We start from the raw sequence: 18,913 nt of genomic DNA, 5'->3' as shown, positions 1-18,913 counted from the left end.
GAAACGGGCAGTCAGATGCCGTCTATCACCAAGATGTGGCAGCGATGTGGGTGGCAGGGGGTGTGCCGGGGAAGGAATGGAGACAGTCCCCCACAGGTCCCCATCCCTGTGCACGGGCCGTGTACAGGGATCTTGTCGCCTCCTCTGTCCTGTGGTGAAGGCACTGGCCTAGACCCCGAGACTGCCTGAGCACCGGAGTAAAAGGCAAAGCCTTACCTACCCCAGGAGATGGCAATAGGCATAGAGTGCCATGCTAAGACACACACGCTCCTGTAGGGTTGTGACTGTGTCTGCTGAGTTCGGCATAGCAAGGTGAACGCCGGGCGTGAACTTGGAGCCCGGGAAAGCAAGTCCCAAGAGAAACCAGCTCTCCCGCGGCTCTTCTTCCCAGCCGCGACAGAGTGAACACCCAAAGCCTTTCTGAGGAATCAGCAGCGAATTGCGGTTTGTGCCAAGCTGAATACCTCTGCGAAAGCATAGCAGTCGCTGGGAAATCAGAGTCGGTTCTCTGGGCTGTTTTTGTTGCTTGCCTTACCCTAGTATGCGCAGCACTATGGGAGAATCCCGCATAGAGCGAAAGCCTCTTTGCCCTGGCATCCCCACTGGGAAAGCACAGCATTCTTTGGGAAATCAGAGTCGGGTCTGAGGGATTCTCTGTTTCCTGAGCTGGTCTCCTCAGCACGATGTAATAAACCCGGATGGAGCGAATTCCTCTATGCCTGGGCATCCCCTCTGCCTGAGAGAGAAGAGCGCTTGCGCCTGTGGAAATAGCCTTAAGGAATGGGACAGGTGTTTCACTGCGGTCCCCAGGAGCATGTCCGTGGAAGGGGAAGCACGCTGCCCGTTGGGAGGAGCAAGAGCCGTTGGCCTTCCGGTCTTGAAACTGTTGCGAAGCAGGAGAGCCGGCCCTGACAGGCACAGCGGCCGGTGGTAATACAAGTGTCACCTGCACCCAGTGAAGATAGACGGAAGCCTGGCTGCTAAGGAGACAGGCGGGGATGAGTATGGCAGGGCGCGTGCTCCACTCTTAGGAAGGAGTCAGGGTAGCAAGCATGCCTGTCCTGAGCCTGTGGGAAAAGGAGACAGCAGCACTTTGGCCACCTGTCCCTGGGGCAGACATGCTCTAGCAACCAGGGGCCTACGCAGCACTGGCAGAAACAGCTCCCTGAAATAACGGGGAGTCAGATGCCGACTTCCTCCAGGATGTGGAAGCTTGGAGAAGGCACGGGGTTTAAGGGGCAGGAGTGGGGACAGTCCCCCAAAGCTCCCTATTCAGTGCACGGGCCGTGTGCAGGGATCCTGTCACATCTCCTTTCCTCTGGGGAAAGCACTGGCCTAGTCCGCGAGTCCGCCTGAGCGCCAGAGTAAAAGGCCAAGCGATGCCTACATTGGGAGATGGTAGTGTGCCTAGAGTGCCATACTAGGCTACGCACGCTCCAACAGGGTTGTGGCTGCGTCTGCTTAGTTCGGCATGGCCGGGTGAACCAAGGACGCGAACATGGAGCCCGGGAAAGCAAGGCCCAAGAGGCACCAGCTCTCCCGCAGCTCTTCTTCCCTGACGCGACTGAAGCCTTGCTGAGGAAGCAGCAGCGAAGTGCTGTTCACGCCAAGCCAAAGCCTCTGCGAAAGCACAGCATTCGCTGAGAAATGTTCTGCGGGCTGTTGCAGTTTGCATGAGCCCAGTCTCGCGGTGGGAGAAACCCGCATACAGTGAAAGACTCTTTGCCTGGGCATCTCCCCTGGGAAATCACAGCGTTCCTTGGGAAATCAGAGTTGGGTTTGGGGATGCTGCTGCTGCTTGCCTGAGCTAGTCACTGCAGCTCAGTGGAAGATACCCGCATGGAGCGAAATACCCTTTGCCCGAGCATCCCCTCTGCCTGAGAGAGAAGCCAAGTGTGGCGAACCCGCAGCACGCCGCCCCCGGAGAAGAGAAGGAGAGGTTGGCCTTGGGGTCGGGAAACGCTCGCGTCGCAGGATAGCCTGCCGTGGCACGAAGAGCAGGCCGGTGGCAAGAAAAGTGTCACCCGCTTCCTGTGCGGAGAGTGGGTAGCCTGGCTGCTAAGGAGACATGAGGGGACTACTAGGTCAGAGGCGCTTGCTCCACTCTGAGGAAGGAGTCTGGGCAGAAGGCAGGCCTGTCCTGTGCCTCTGGTCCCAAGGGGACAGCATCTCCTTGGCCACCTGTCCCAAGGGCAGACTTGGCTTCCCACCAGGTGCCATAGCCGTAACTCGGAGAACAACCCCATGTAGAAACGGGCAGTCAGATGCCGTCTATCACCAAGATGTGGCAGCGATGTGGGTGGCAGGGGGTGTGCCGGGGAAGGAATGGAGAAAGTCCTCCACAGTTCCTCATCCCTGTGCACGGGCCGTGTACAGGGATCTTGTCGCCTCCTCTCTCCTGTGGTGAAGGCACTGGCCTAGACCCCGAGACTGCCTGAGCACCGGAGTAAAAGGCAAAGCCTTACCCACCCCAGGAGATGGCAATAGGCATAGAGTGCCTTGCTAAGACACACACGCTCCTGCAGGGTTGTGACTGTGTCTGCTGAATTCGGCATAGCAAGGTGAACGCCGGGCGTGAACTTGGAGCCCGGGAAAGCAAGTCCCAAGAGACACCAGCTCTCCCGCGGCTCTTCCTCCCAGCCTCGACAGAGTGAACACCCAAAGCCTTTCTGAGGGAGCAGCAGCGAATTGCGGTTCGTGCCAAGCTGAATACCTCTGCGAAAGCATAGCAGTCGCTGGGAAATCAGAGTCGGTTCTCTGGGATGTTTTTGTTGCTTGCCTTACACTAGTATGCGCAGCACTATGGGAGAATCCCGCATAGAGCGAAAGCCTCTTTGCCCTGGCATCCCCTCTGGGAAAGCACAGCATTCTTTGGGAAATCAGAGTCGGGACTGAGGGATTCTCTGTTTCCTGAGCTTGTCTCCTCAGCACGATGTAATAAACCCGCATGGAGCGAAATCCTCTATTCCTGGGCATCCCCTCTGCCTGAGTGAGAAGCGCGCTTGCGCCTGTGGAATTAGCCTTAAGGAATGGGACAGGTATTTCACTGCGGCCCCCAGGATCATGTCCGTGGGAGAGCGTGCTGCCCGTTGGGAAGAGCAGGAGCCGTTGGCCTTCTGGTCTGGAAACTATTGCGAAGCAGGGGAGCCGGCCCTGACAGGCACAGCGGCCGGTGGTAATACAAGTGTCACCTGCCCCCAGTGCAGATAGACGGAAGCCTGGCTGCTAAGGAGACAGGCGGGGATGAGTATGGCAGGGCGCGTGCTCCACTCTTAGGAAGGAGTCAGGGTAGCAAGCATGCCTGTCCTGAGCCTGTGGGAAAAGGAGACAGCAGCTCTTTGGCCACCTGTCCCTGGGGCAGACATGCTCTAGCAACCAGGGGCTTACGCCGAACTCGCAGAAACAGCTCCCTGAAATAACGGGGAGTCAGATGCCGACTTCCTCCAGGATGTGGAAGCTTGGAGAAAGCACGGGGTTTAAGGGGCAGGAGTGGGGACAGTCCCCCAAAGCTCCCTATTCAGTGCACGGGCCGTGTGCAGGGATCCTGTCACCTCTCCTTTCCTCTGGGGAAAGCACTGGCCTAGTCCGCGAGTCCGCCTGAGCGCCAGAGTAAAAGGCCAAGCGATGCCTACACTGGGAGATGGTAGTGTGCCTAGAGTGCCATACTAGGCTAAGCACGCTCCAACAGGGTTGTGGCTGCGTCTGCTTAGTTCGGCCTGGCATGGTGAACCAAGGACGCGAACATGGAGACCGGGAAAGCAAGGCCCAAGAGGCACCAGCTCTCCCGCAGCTCTTCTTCCCTGACGCGACTGAAGCCTTGCTGAGGAAGCAGCAGCGAAGTGCTGTTCGCGCCAAGCCAAAGCCTCTGCGAAAGCACAGCATTCGCTGAGAAATGTTCTGCGGGCTGCTGCAATTTGCAGGATCCCAGTCTCGCGGTGGGAGAAACCCGCATACAGCGAAAGCCTCTTTGCCTGGGCATCTCCCCTGGGAAAGCACGGCGTTCCTTGGGAAATCAGAGTTGGGTTTGGGGATGCTGCTGCCGCTTGCCTGAGCTAGTCACCTCAGCTCAGTGGAAGATACCTGCATGGAGCTAAATACCCTTTGCCCTAGCATCCCCTCTGCCTGAGAGAGAAGCCAAGTGTGGGGATCCCGCAGCACGCCGCCCCTGGAGAAGAGAAGGAGAGGTTGGCCTTTGGGTCGGGAAACGCTCGCGTCGCAGGATAGCCTGCCGTGGCACGAAGAGCAGGCCGGTGGCAAGAAAAGTGTCACCCACTTCCTGTGCGGAGAGAGGGTAGCCTGGCTGCTAAGGAGACATGAGGGTACTTCTAGGGCAGAGGCGCTTGCTCCACTCTGAGGAAGGAGTCTGGGCAGAAGGCAGGCCTGTCCTGTGCCTCTGGTCCCAAGGGGACAGCATCTCCTTGGCCACCTGTCCCAAGGGCAGACTTGGCTTGCCACCAGGTGCCATAGCCGTAACTCGGAGAACAACCCCATGTAGAAACGGGCAGTCAGATGCCGTCTATCACCAAGATGTGGCAGCAATGTGGGTGGCAGGGGGTGTGCCGGGGAAGGAATGGAGACAGTCCTCCACAGCTCCCCAACCATGTGCACGGGCCGTGTACAGGGATCTTGTCGCCTCCTCTCTCCTGTGGTGAAGGCACTGCCCTAGGCCCCGAGACTGCCTGAGCACCGGAGCAAAAGGCAAAGCCTTACCTACCCCAGGAGATGGCAATAGGCCTAGAGTGCCATGCTAAGACACACACGCTCCTGCAGGGTTGTGACTGTGTCTGCTGAATTCGGCATAGCAAGGTGAACGCCGGGCGTGAACTTGGAGCCCGGGAAAGCAAGTCCCAAGAGACACCAGCTCTCCCGCGGCTCTTCTTCCCAGCCGCGACAGAGTGAACACCCAAAGCCTTTCTGAGGAAGCAGCAGCGAATTGCGGTTCGTGCCAAGCTGAATACCTCTGTGAAAGCATAGCAGTCGCTGGGAAATCAGAGTCGGTTCTCTGGGCTGTTATTTTTTTTGCTTGCCGTACCCTAGTATGCGCAGCACTATGGGAGAATCCCGCATAGAGCGAAAGCCTCTTTGCCCTGGCATCCCCTCTGGGAAAGCACAGCATTCTTTGGGAAATCAGAGTCGGGTCTGAGGGATTCTCTGTTTCCTGAGCTGGTCTCCTCAGCACGATGTAATAAACCCGGATGGAGCGAATTCCTCTATGCCTGGGCATCCCCTCTGCCTGAGAGAGAAGAGCGCTTGCGCCTGTGGAATTAGCCTTAAGGAATGGGACAGGTGTTTCACTGCGGTCCCCAGGAGCATGTCCGTGGGAGAGCTTGCTGCCCGTTGGGAAGAGCAGGAGCCGTTGGCCTTCTGATCTTGAAACTGTTGCGAAGCAGGAGAGCCGGCCCTGACAGGCACAGCGGCCGGTGGTAATACAAGTGTCACCTGCACCCAGTGCAGATAGACGGAAGCCTGGCTGCTAAGGACACAGGCGGGGATGAGTATGGCAGGGCGCGTGCTCCACTCTTAGTAAGGAGTCAGGGTAGCAAGCATGCCTGTTCTGAGCCTCTGGGAAAAGGAGACAGCAGCTCTTTGGCCACCTGTCCCTGGGGCAGACATGCTCTAGCAACCAGGGGCCTACGCAGAACTCGCAGAAACAGCTCCCTGAAATAACGGGGAGTCAGATGCCGACTTCCTCCAGGATGTGGAAGCTTGGAGAAGGCACGGGGTTTAAGGGGCAGGAGTGGGGACAATCGCCCAAAGCTCCCTATTCAGTGCACAGGCCGTGTGCAGGTATCCTGTCACCTCTCCTTTCCTCTGGGGAAAGCACTGGCCTAGTCCGCGACTCCGCCTGAGCGCCAGCGTAAAAGGCCAAGCGATGCCTACACTGGGAGATGGTAGTGTGCCTAGAGTGCCATACTAGGCTACGCACGCTCCAACAGGGTTGTGGCTGCGTCTGCTTAGTTCGGCCTGGCAGGGTGAACCAAGGACGCGAACATGGAGCCCGGGAAAGCAAGGCCCAAGAGGCACCAGCTCTCCCGCAGCTCTTCTTCCCTGACGCGACTGAAGCCTTGCTGAGGAAGCAGCCGCGAAGTGCTGTTCACGCCAAGCCAAAGCCTCTGCGAAAGCACAGCATTCGCTGAGAAATGTTCTGCGGGCTGCTGCAGTTTGCATGAGCCCAGTCTCCCGGTGGGAGAAAACCGCATACAGCGAAAGCCTCTTTGCCTGGGCATCTGCCCTGGGAAAGCACAGCGTTGCTTGGGAAATCAGGGTTGGGTTTGGAGATGCTGCTACTGCTTGCCTGAGCTAGTCACCGCAGCTCAGTGGAAGATACCCGCCTGGAGCGAAATACCCTTTGCCCTAGCATCCCCTCTGCCTGAGAGAGAAGCCAAGTGTGGGGAACCCGCAGCACGCCGCCCCCGGAGAAGAGAAGGAGACGTTGGCCTTGGGGTCGGGAAACGCTCGCGTCGCAGTATAGCCTGCCGTGGCACGAAGAGCAGGCCGGTGGCAAGAAAAGTGTCACCCGCTTCCTGTGCGGAGAGAGGGTAGCCTGGCTGCTAAGGAGACATGAGGGGACTACTAGGGCAGAGGCGATAGCTCCACTCTGAGGAAGGAGTCTGGGCAGAAGGCAGGCCTGTCCTGTGCCTCTGGTCCCAAGGGGACAGCATCTCCTTGGCCACCTGTCCCAAGGGCAGCTTGGCTTGCCACCAGGTGCCATAGCCGTAACTCGGAGAACAACCCCATGTAGAAACGGGCAGTCAGATGCCGTCTATCACCAAGATGTGGCAGCGATGTGGGTGGCAGGGGGTGTGCCGGGGAATCAATGGAGATAGTCCCCCACAGTTCCCCATCCCTGTGCACGGGCCGTGTACAGGGATCTTGTCGCCTCCCCTCTCCTGTGGTGAAGGCACTGGCCTAGACCCCGAGACTGCCTGAGCACCGGAGCAAAAGGCAAAGCCTTACCTACCCCAGGAGATGGCAATAGGCATAGAGTGCCATGCTAAGGCACACAAACTCCTGCAGGGTTGTGACTGTGTCTGCTGAATTCGGCATAGCAAGGTGAACGCCGGGCGTGATCTTGGAGCCCGGGAAAGCAAGTCCCAAGAGACACCAGCTCTCCCGCGGCTCTTCTTCCCAGCCGCGACTGAGTGAACACCCAAAGCCTTTCTGAGGAAGCAGCAGCGAATTGCGGTTCGTGCCAAGCTGAATACCTCTGTGAAAGCATAGCAGTCGCTGGGAAATCAGAGTCGGTTCTCGGGGCTGTTTTTGTTGCTTGCCTTACCCTAGTATGCGCAGCACTATGGGAGAATCCCGCATAGAGCGATAGCCTCTTTGCCCTGGCATCCCCTCTGGGAAAGCACAGCATTCTTTGAGAAATCAGAGTCGGGTCTGAGGGATTCTCTGTTTCCTGCGCTGGTCTCCTCAGCACGATGCAATAAACCCGCATGGAGCGAAATCCTCTATGCCTGGGCATCCCCTCTGCCTGAGTGAGAAGCGCACTTGCGCCTGTGGAATTAGCCTTAAGGAATGGGACAGGTATTTCACTGCGGCCCCCAGGATCATGTCCCTGGAGGAGCGTGCTGCCCGTTGGGAAGAGCAGGAGCCGTTGGCCTTCTGGTGTGGAAACTGTTGCGAAGCAGAAGAGCCGGCCCTGACAGGCACAGCGGCCGATGGTAATACAAGTGTCACCTGCCCCCAGTGCAGATAGACGGAAGCCTGTCTGCTAAGGAGACAGGCGGGGATGAGTATGGCAGGGCGCGTGCTCCACACTTAGGAAGGAGTCAGGGTAGCAAGCATGCCTGTCCTGAGCCTGTGGGAAAAGGAGACAGCAGCTCTTTGGCCACCTGTCCCTGGGGCAGACATGCTCTAGCAACCAGGGGCCTACGCAGAACTCGCAGAAACAGCTCCCTGAAATAACGGGGAGTCAGATGCCGACTTCCTCCAGGATGTGGAAGCTTGGAGAAGGCACGGGGTTTAAGGGGCAGGAGTGGGGACAATCCCCCAAAGCTCCCTATTCAGTGCACGGGCCGTGTGCAGGGATCCTGTCACCTCTCCTTCCTTTCTGGGGAAAGCACTGGCCTAGTCCGCGAGTCCGCCTGAGCGCCAGAGTAAAAGGCCAAGCGATGCCTACACTGGGAGATGGTAGTGTGCCTAGAGTGCCATACTAGGCTACGCACGCTCCAACAGGGTTGTGGCTGCGTCTGCTTAGTTCGGCCTGGCATGGTGAACCAAGGACGTGAACATGGAGCCCGGGAAAGCAAGGCCCAAGAGGCACCAGCTCTCCCGCAGCTCTTCTTCCCTGACGCGACTTAAGCCTTGCTGAGGAAGCAGCAGCGAAGTGCTGTTCGCGCCAAGCCAAGCTTCTGCGAAAGCACAGCATTCGCTGAGAAATGTTCTACGGGCTGCTGCAATTTGCAGGATCCCAGTCTCGCGGTGGGAGAAACCCGCATACAGCGAAAGCCTCTTTGCCTGGGCATCTCCCCTGGGAAAGCACAGCGTTCCTTGGGAAATCAGAGTTGGGTTTGGGGATGCTGCTGCCGCTTGCCTGAGCTAGTCACCTCAGCTCATTGGAAGATACCCGCATGGAGCTAAATACCCTTTGCCCTAGCATCCCCTCTGCCTGAGAGAAGCCAAGTTTGGGGATCCCGCAGCACGCCGCCCCTGGAGAAGAAAAGGAGAGGTTGGCCTTGGGGTCAGGAAACGCTCGCTTCGCAGGATAGCCTGCCGTGGCACGAAGAGCAGGCCGGTGGCAAGAAAAGTGTCACCCGCTACCTGTGCGAGAGAGGATAGCCTGGCTGCTAAGGAGACATGAGGGTACTACTAGGGCAGAGGCGCTTGCTCCACTCTGAGGAAGGAGTCTGGGCAGAGGGCAGGCCTGTCCTGTGCCTCTGGTCCCAAGGGGACAGCATCTCCTTGGCCACCTGTCCCAAGGGCAGACTTGGCTTGCCACCAGGTGCCATAGCCGTAACTCGAAGAACAACCCCATGGAGAAACGGGAAGTCAGATGCCGTCTATCACCAAGATGTGGCAGCAATGTGGGTGGCAGGGGGTGTGCCGGGGAAGGAATGGAGACAGTCCTCCACAGTTCCCCATCCCTGTGCACGGGCCGTGTACAGGGATCTTGTCGCCTCCTCTCTCCTGTGGTGAAGGCACTGGCCTAGACCCCGAGACTGCCTGAGCACCGGAGAAAAAGGCAAAGCCTTACCTACCCCAGGAGATGGCAATAGGCATAGAGTGCCATGCTAAGACACACACGCTCCTGCAGGGTTGTGACTGTGTCTGCTGAATTCGGCATAGCAAGGTGAACGCCGGGCGTGAACTTGGAGCCCGGGAAAGCAAGTCCCAAGAGACACCAGCTCTCCCGCGGCTCTTCCTCCCAGCCTCGACAGAGTGAACACCCAAAGCCTTTCTGAGGGAGCAGCAGCGAAGTGCGGTTCGTGCCAAGCTGAATACCTCTGCGAAAGCATAGCAGTCGCTGGGAAATCAGAGTCGGTTCTCTGCGCTGTTTTTGTTGCTTGCCTTACCCTAGTATGCGCAGCACTATGGGAGAATCCCGCATAGAGCGAAAGCCTCTTTGCCCTGGCATCCCCTCTGAGAAAGCACAGCATTCTTTGGGAAAGCAGAGTCGGGTCTGAGGGATTCTCTGTTTCCTGAGCTGGTCTCCTCAGCACGGTGTAATAAACCCGCATGGAGCGAAATCCTCTATGCCTGGGCATCCCCTCTGCCTGAGTGAGAAGCGCGCTTGCGCCTGTGGAAATAGCCTTAAGGAATGGGACAGGTGTTTCACTGCGGGCCCCAGGAGCATGTCCGTGGGAGACCGTGCTGCCCGTTGGGAAGAGCAGGAGCCGTTGGCCTTCTGGTCTGGAAACTGTTGCGAAGCAGGAGAGCCGGCCCTGACAGGCACAGCGGCCGGTGGTAATACAAGTGTCACCTGCACCCAGTGCAGATAGACGGAAGCCTGGCCTCTAAGGAGACAGGCGGGGATGAATATGGCAGGGCGCGTGCTCCACTCTTAGGAAGGAGTCAGGGTAGCAAGCATGCCTGTCCTGAGCCTGTGGGAAAAGGTGACAGCAGCTCTTTCGCCACCTGTCCCTGGGGCAGACATGCTCTAGCAACCAGGGGCCTACGCAGAACTCGCAGAAACAGCTCCCTGAAATAACGGGGAGTCAGATGCCGACTTCCTCCAGGATGTGGAAGCTTGGAGAAGGCACGGGGTTTAAGGGGCAGGAGTGGGGACAATCCCCCAAAGCTCCCTATTCAGTGCACGGGCCGTGTGCAGGGATCCTGTCACCTCTCCTTTCCTCTGGGGAAAGCACTGGCCTAGTCCGCGAGTCCGCCTGGGCGCCAGAGTAAAAGGCCAAGCGATGCCTACACTGGGAGATGGTAGTGTGCCTAGAGTGCCATACTAGGCTACGCACGCTCCAACAGGGTTGTGCCTGCGTTTGCTTAGTTCGGCCTGGCATGGTGAACCAAGGACCCGAACATGGAACATGGAAAGCAAGGCCCAAGAGGCACCAGCTCCCCCGCAGGTCTTCTTCCCTGACGCAACTGAAGCCTTGCTGAGGAAGCAGCAGCGAAGTGCTGTTCGCTCCAAGCCAAAGACTATGCGAAAGCACAGCATTCGCTGAGAAATGTTCTGCGGGCTGCTGCAATTGGCATGAGCCCGGTCTCGCGGTGGGAGAAAGCGCATACAGCGAAAGACTCTTTGCCTGGGCATCTCCCCTGGGAAAGCACAGCGTTCCTTGGGAAATCAGAGTTGGGTTTGGGGATGCTGCTGCTGCTTGCCTGAGCTAGACACCGCAGCTCAGTGGAAGATACCCGCATGGAGCGAAATACCCTTTGCCCTAGCATCCCCTCGGCCTGAGAGAGAAGCCAAGTGTGGGGAACCAGCAGCACGCCGCCCCTGGAGAAGAGAAGGAGAGGTTGGCCTTGGGGTCGGGAAACGCTCGCGTCGCAGGATAGCCTGCCGTGGCACGAAGAGCAGCCCGGTGGCAAGAAAAGTGTCACCCGCTTCCTGTGCGGAGAGAGGGTAGCCTGGCTGCTAAGGAGACATGAGGGGACTACTAGGGCAGAGGCGCTTGCTCCACTCTGAGGAAGGAGTCTGGGCAGAAGGCAGGCCTGTCCTGTGCCTCTGGTCCCAAGGGGACAGCATCTCCTTGTCCACCTGTCCCAAGGGCAGACTTGGCTTGCCACCAGGTGCCATAGCCGTAACTCGGAGAACAACCCCATGTAGAAACGGGCAGTCAGATGCCTTCTATCACCAAGATATGGCAGCGATGTGGGTGGGAGGCGGTGTGCCGGGGAAGGAATGGAGACAGTCCTCCACAGTTCCCCATCCCTGTGCACGGGACGTGTACAGGGATCTTGTCGACCTCTCTCTCCTGTGGTGAAGGCACTGGCCTAGACCCCGAGACTGCCTGAGCACCGGAGCAAAAGGCAACGCCTTACCTACCCCAGGAGATGGCAATAGGCATAGAGTGCCATGCTAAGACACACACGCTCCTGCAGGGTTGTGACTGTGTCTGCTGAATTCGGCATAGCAAGGTGAACGCCGGGCGTGAACTTGTAGCCCGGGAAAGCAAGTCCCAAGAGACACCAGCTCTCTCGCGGCTCTTGTTCCCAGCCGCGACAGAGTGAACACCCAAAGCCTTTCTGAGGAAGCAGCAGCGAATTGCGGTTCGTGCCAAGCTGAATACCTCTGCGAAAGCATAGCAGTCGCTGGGAAATCAGAGTCGGTTCTCTGGGCTGTTTTTGTTGCTTGCCTTACCCTAGTATGCGCAGCACTATGGGAGAATCCCGCATAGAGCGAAAGCCTCTTTGCCCTGGCATCCCCTCTGGGAAAGCACAGCATTCTTTGGGAAATCAGAGTCGGGTCTGAGTGATTCTCTGTTTCCTGCGCTGGTCTCCTCAGCACGATGTAATAAACCCGCATGGAGCGAAATCCTCTATGCCTGGGCATCCCCTCTGCCTGAGAGAGAAGCGCGCTTGTGCCTGTGGAATTAGCCTTAATGAATGGGACAGGTGTTTCACTGCGTTGCCCAGGAGCATGTCCGTGGAAGCGCTGCCCGTTGGGAGGAGCAAGAGCCGTTGCCCTTCTGGTCTGGAAACTGTTGCGAAGCAGGGGAGCCGGCCCTGACAGGCACAGCGGCCGGTGATAATACAAGTGTCACCTGCCCCCAGTGCAGATAGACGGAAGCCTGGCTGCTAAGGAGACAGGCGGGGAATAGTAAGGCAGGGCGCGTGCTCCACTCTTAGGAAGGAGTCAGGGTAGCAAGCATGCCTGTCCTGAGCCTGTGGGAAAAGGAGACAGCAGCTCTTTGGCCACCTGTCCCTGGGGCAGACATGCTCTAGCAACCAGGGGCCTACGCAGAACTCGCAGAAACAGCTCCCTGAAATAACGGGGAGTCAGATGCCGACCTCCTCCAGGATGTGGAAGCTTGGAGAAGGCACGGGGTTTAAGGGGCAGGAGTGGGGACAGTCCCCCAAAGCTCCCTATTCAGTGCACGGGCCGTGTGCAGGGATCCTGTCACCTCTCCTTTCCTCTGGGGAAAGCACTGGCGTAGTCCGCGAGTCCGCCTGAGCGCCAGAGTAATAGGCCAAGCGATGCCTACACCGGGAGATGGTAGTGTGCCTAGAGTGCCATACTAGGCTACGCACGCTCCAACAGGGTTGTGGCTGCGTCTGCTTAGTTCGGCCTGGCAGGGTGAACCAAGGACGCGAACATGGAGCCCGGGAAAGCAAGGCCCAAGAGGCACAAGCTCTCCCGCAGCTCTTCTTCCCTGACGCGACTGAAGCCTTGCTGAGGAAGCAGCCGCGAAGTGCTGTTCACGCCAAGCCAAAGCCTCTGCGAAAGCACAGCATTTGCTGAGAAATGTTCTGCGGGCTGCTGCAGTTTGCATGAGCCCGGTCTCGCGGTGGGAGAAACCCGCATACAGCGAAAGCCTCTTTGCCTGGGCATCTCCCCTGGGAAAGCACAGCGTTCCTTGGGAAATCAGAGTTGGGTTTGGGGATGCTGCTGCCGCTTGCCTGAGCTAGTCACCTCAGCTCAGTGGAAGATACCCGCATGGAGCTAAATACACTTTGCCCTAGCATCACCACTGCCTGAGAGAGAAGCGCGCTTGCGCCTGTGGAATTAGCCTTAAGGAATGGGACAGGTGTTTCACTGCGGGCCCCAGGAGCATGTCCGTGGGAGAGCGTGCTGCCCGTTGGGAAGAGCAGGAGCCGTTGGCCTTCTGGTCTGGAAACTGTTGCGAAGCAGGAGAGCCGGCCCTGACAGGCACAGCGGCCGGTGGTAATACAAGTGTCACCTGCACCCAGTGCAGATAGACGGAAGCCTGGCTGCTAAGGAGACAGGCGGGGATGAGTATGGCAGGGCGCGTGCTCCACTCTTAGGAAGGAGTCAGGGTAGCAAGCATGCCTGTCGTGAGCCTGTGGGAAAAGGGGACAGCAGCTCTTTGGCCACCTGTCCCTGGGGCAGACATGCTCTAGCAACCAGGGGCCTACGCAGAACTCGCAGAAACAGCTCCCTGAAATAACGGGGAGTCAGATGCCGACTTCCTCCAGGATGTGGAAGCTTGGAGAAGGCACGGGGTTTAAGGGGCAGGAGTGGGGACAGTCCCCCAAAGCTCCCTATTTAGTGCACGGGCCGTGTGCAGGGATCCTGTCACCTCTCCTTTCCTCTTGGGAAAGCACTGGCCTAGTCCGCGAGTCCGCCTGAGCGCCAGAGTAAAAGGCCAAGCGATGCCTACACTGGGAGATGGTAGTGTGCCTAGAGTGCCATACTAGGCTACGCACGCTCCAACAGGGTTGTGGCTGCGTCTGCTTAGTTCGGCCTGGCAGGGTGAACCAAGGACGCGAACATGGAGCCCGGGAAAGCAAGGCCCAAGAGGCACAAGCTCTCCCGCAGCTCTTCTTCCCTGACGCGACTGAAGCCTTGCTGAGGAAGCAGCAGCGAAGTGCTGTTCACGACAAGCCAAAGCCTCTGCGAAAGCACAGCATTTGCTGAGAAATGTTCTGTGGGCTGCTGCAGTGTGCATGAGCCCAGTCTCGCGGTGGGAGAAACCCGCATACAGCGAAAGCCTCTTTGCCTGGGCATCTCCCCTGGGAAAGCACAGCGTTCCTTGGGAAATCAGAAATCAGATGCTGCTGCTGCTTGCCTGAGCTAGTCACCGCAGCTCAGTGGAAGATACCCGCATGGAGCTAAATACACTTTGCCCTAGCATCACCACTGCCTGAGAGAGAAGCCAAGTGTGGAGATCCAGCAGCACGCCGCCCCTGGAGAACAGAAGGAAAGGTTGGCCTTGGGGTCGGGAAACGCTCGCGTCGCAGGATAGCCTGCGGTGGCACGAAGAGCAGCCCGGTGGCAAGAAAAGTGTCACCCGCTTCCTGTGCGGAGAGAGGGTAGCCTGGCTGCTAAGGAGACATGAGGGGACTACTAGGGCAGAGGCGCTTGCTCCACTCTGAGGAAGGAGTCTGGGCAGAAGGCAGGCCTGTCCTGTGCCTCTGGTCCCAAGGGGACAGCATCTCCTTGGCGACCTGTCCCAAGGGCAGACTTGGCTTGCCACCAGGTGCCATAGCCGTAACTCGGAGAACAACCCCATGTAGAAACGGGCAGTCAGATGCCGTCTATCACCAAGATGTGGCAGCGATGTGGGTGGCAGGGGGTGTGCCGGGGAAGGAATGGAGACAGTCCCCCACAGTTACCCATCCCAGTACACGGGCCGTGTACAGGGATCTTGTCGCCTACCCTCTCCTGTGGTGAAGTCACTGGCCTAGACCCCGAGACTGCCTGAAGCACCGGAGCAAAAGGCAAAGCCTTCCCTACACCAGGAGATGGCAATAGGCATAGAGTGCCATGCTAAGACACACACGCTCCTGCAGGGTTGTGACTGTCTGCTGAATTCGGCATAGCAAGGTGAACGCCGGGCGTGAACTTGGAGCCCGGGAAAGCAAGTCCCAAGAGACACCAACTCTCCCGCGGCTCTTCTTCCCAGCCGCGACAGAGTGAACACCCAAAGCCTTTCTGAGGAAGCAGCAGCGAATTGCGGTTCGTGCCAAGCTGAATACCTCTGCGAAAGCATAGCAGTCGCTGGGAAATCAGAGTCGGTTCTCTGGGCTGTTTTTGTTGCTTGCCTTACCCTAGTATGCGCAGCACTATGGGAGAATCCCGCATAGAGCGAAAGCCTCTTTGCCCTGGCATCCCCTCTGGGAAAGCACAGCATTCTTTGGGAAATCAGAGTCGGGTCTGAGGGATTCTCTGTTTCCTGTGCTGGTCTCCTAAGCACGGTGTAATAAACCCGCATGGAGCGAAATCATCTATGCCTGGGCAACCCCTCTGCCTGAGTGAGAAGCGCGCTTGCGCCTGTGGAATTAGCCTTAAGGAATGGGACAGGTATTTCACTGCGGGCCCCAGGATCATGTCTGTGGGAGAGCGTGCTGCGCGTTGGGAAGAGCAGGAGCCGTTGGCCTTCTGGTCTGGAAACTGTTGCGAAGCAGGGGAGCCGGCCCTGACAGGCACAGCGGCCGGTGATAATACAAGTGTCACCTGCCCCCAGTGCAGATAGACGGAAGCCTGGCTGCTAAGGAGACAGGCGGGGATGAGTATGGCAGGGCGCGTGCTCCACTCTTAGGAAGGAGTCAGGGTAGCAAGCATGCCTGTCCTGAGCCTGTGGGAAAAGGAGACAGCAGCTCTTTGGCCACCTGTCCCTGGGGCAGACATGCTCTAGCAACCAGGGGCCTACGCAGAACTCGCAGAAACAGCTCCCTGAAATAACAGGGAGTCAGATGCCGACTTCCTCCAGGATGTGGAAGCTTGGAGAAGGCACTGGGTTTAAGGGGCAGGAGTGGGGACAGTCCCCCAAAGCTCCCTATTCAGTGCACGGGCCGTGTGCAGGGATCCTGTCACCTCTCCTTTCCTCTGGGGAAAGCACTGGCCTAGTCCGCGAGTCCGCCTGAGCGCCAGAGTAAAAGGCCAAGCGATGCCTACACCGGGAGATGGTAGTGTGCCTAGAGTGCCATACTAGGCTACGCACGCTCCAACAGGGTTGTGGCTGCGTCTGCTTAGTTCGGCCTGGCAGGGTGAACCAAGGACGCGAACATGGAGCCCGGGAAAGCAAGGCCCAGGAGGCACAAGCTCTCCCGCAGCTCTTCTTCCCTGACGCGACTGAAGCCTTGCTGAGGAAGCAGCAGCGAAGTGCTGTTCACGCCAAGCCAAAGCCTCTGAGAAAGCAAAGCATTTGCTGAGAAATGTTCTGCGGGCTGGTGCAGTTTGCATGAGCCCAGTCTCGCGGTGGGAGAAACCCGCATACAGCGAAAGCCTCTTTGCCTGGGCATCTCCCCTGGGAAAGCACAGTGTTCCTTGGGAAATCAGAGTTGGGTTTGGGGATGCTGCTGCCGCTTGCCTGAGCTAGTCACCTCAGCTCAGTGGAAGATACCCGCATGGAGCTAAATACCCTTTGCCCTAGCATCCCCTCTGCCTGAGAGAGAAGCCAAGTTTGGGGATCCAGCAGCACGCCGCCCCCGGAGAAGAGAAGGAGAGGTTGGCCTTGGGTTCGGGAAACGCTCGCGTCGCAGGATAGCCTGCCGTGGCACGAAGAGCAGGCCGGTGGCAAGAAAAGTGTCACCCGCTTCCTGTGCGCAGAGAGGGTAGCCTGGCTGCTAAGGAGACATGAGGGGACTACTAGGGCAGAGGCGCTTGCTCCACTCTGAGGAAGGAGTCTGGGCAGAAGGCAGGCCTGTCCTGTGCCTCTGGTCCCAAGGGGACAGCATCTCCTTGGCGACCTGTCCCAAGGGCAGACTTGGCTTGCCACCAGGTGCCATAGCCGTAACTCGGAGAACAACCCCATGTAGAAACGGGCAGTCAGATGCCGTCTATCACCAAGATGTGGCAGCGATGTGGGTGGCAGGGGGTGTGCCGGGGAAGGAATGGAGACAGTCCCCCACAGTTACCCATCCCTGTGCACGGGCCGTGTACAGGGATCTTGTCGCCTACCCTCTCCTGTGGTGAAGTCACTGGCCTAGACCCCGAGACTGCCTGAAGCACCGGAGCAAAAGGCAAAGCCTTACCTACACCAGGAGATGGCAATAGGCATAGAGTGCCATGCTAAGACACACACGCTCCTGCAGGGTTGTGACTGTCTGCTGAATTCGGCATAGCAAGGTGAACGCCGGGCGTGAACTTGGAGCCCGGGAAAGCAAGTCCCAAGAGACACCAACTCTCCCGCGGCTCTTCTTCCCAGCCGCGACAGAGTGAACACCCAAAGCCTTTCTGAGGAAGCAGCAGCGAATTGCGGTTCGTGCCAAGCTGAATACCTCTGCGAAAGCATAGCAGTCGCTGGGAAATCAGAGTCGGTTCTCTGGGCTGTTTTTGTTGCTTGCCTTACCCTAGTATGCGCAGCACTATGGGAGAATCCCGCATAGAGCGAAAGCCTCTTTGCCCTGGCATCCCCTCTGGGAAAGCACAGCATTCTTTGGGAAATCAGAGTCGGGTCTGAGGGATTCTCTGTTTCCTGTGCTGGTCTCCTAAGCACGGTGTAATAAACCCGCATGGAGCGAAATCATCTATGCCTGGGCAACCCCTCTGCCTGAGTGAGAAGCGCGCTTGCGCCTGTGGAATTAGCCTTAAGGAATGGGACAGGTATTTCACTGCGGGCCCCAGGATCATGTCTGTGGGAGAGCGTGCTGCGCGTTGGGAAGAGCAGGAGCCGTTGGCCTTCTGGTCTGGAAACTGTTGCGAAGCAGGGGAGCCGGCCCTGACAGGCACAGCGGCCGGTGATAATACAAGTGTCACCTGCCCCCAGTGCAGATAGACGGAAGCCTGGCTGCTAAGGAGACAGGCGGGGATGAGTATGGCAGGGCGCGTGCTCCACTCTTAGGAAGGAGTCAGGGTAGCAAGCATGCCTGTCCTGAGCCTGTGGGAAAAGGAGACAGCAGCTCTTTGGCCACCTGTCCCTGGGGCAGACATGCTCTAGCAACCAGGGGCCTACGCAGAACTCGCAGAAACAGCTCCCTGAAATAACAGGGAGTCAGATGCCGACTTCCTCCAGGATGTGGAAGCTTGGAGAAGGCACTGGGTTTAAGGGGCAGGAGTGGGGACAGTCCCCCAAAGCTCCCTATTCAGTGCACGGGCCGTGTGCAGGGATCCTGTCACCTCTCCTTACCTCTGGGGAAAGCACTGGCCTAGTCCGCGAGTCCGCCTGAGCGCCAGAGTAAAAGGCCAAGCGATGCCTACACCGGGAGATGGTAGTGTGCCTAGAGTGCCATACTAGGCTACGCACGCTCCAACAGGGTTGTGGCTGCGTTTGCTTAGTTCGGCCTGGCAGGGTGAACCAAGGACGCGAACATGGAGCCCGGGAAAGCAAGGCCCAAGAGGCACAAGCTCTCCCGCAGCTCTTCTTCCCTGACGCGACTGAAGCCTTGCTGAGGAAGCAGCCGCGAAGTGCTGTTCACGCCAAGCCAAAGCCTCTGAGAAAGCAAAGCATTTGCTGAGAAATGTTCTGCGGGCTGCTGCAGTTTGCATGAGCCCAGTCTCGCGGTGGGAGAAACCCGCATACAGCGAAAGCCTCTTTGCCTGGGCATCTCCCCTGGGAAAGCACAGTGTTCCTTGGGAAATCAGAGTTGGGTTTGGGGATGCTGCTGCCGCTTGCCTGAGCTAGTCACCTCAGCTCAGTGGAAGATACCCGCATGGAGCTAAATACACTTTGCCCTAGCATCACCACTGCCTGAGAGAGAAGCCAAGTGTGGAGATCCAGCAGCACGCCGGCCCTGGAGAACAGAAGGAAAGGTTGGCCTTGGGGTCGGGAAACGCTCGCGTCGCAGGATAGCCTGCGGTGGCACGAAGAGCAGCCCGGTGGCAAGAAAAGTGTCACCCGCTTCCTGTGCGGAGAGAGGGTAGCCTGGCTGCTAAGGAGACATGAGGGGA

This window comes from Mustela lutreola, chromosome 13, assembly GCF_030435805.1.
Source record: "Mustela lutreola isolate mMusLut2 chromosome 13, mMusLut2.pri, whole genome shotgun sequence".
Taxonomy (NCBI): Eukaryota; Metazoa; Chordata; class Mammalia; order Carnivora; family Mustelidae; genus Mustela; species Mustela lutreola.
This window is presented reverse-complemented; position numbering follows the sequence as displayed.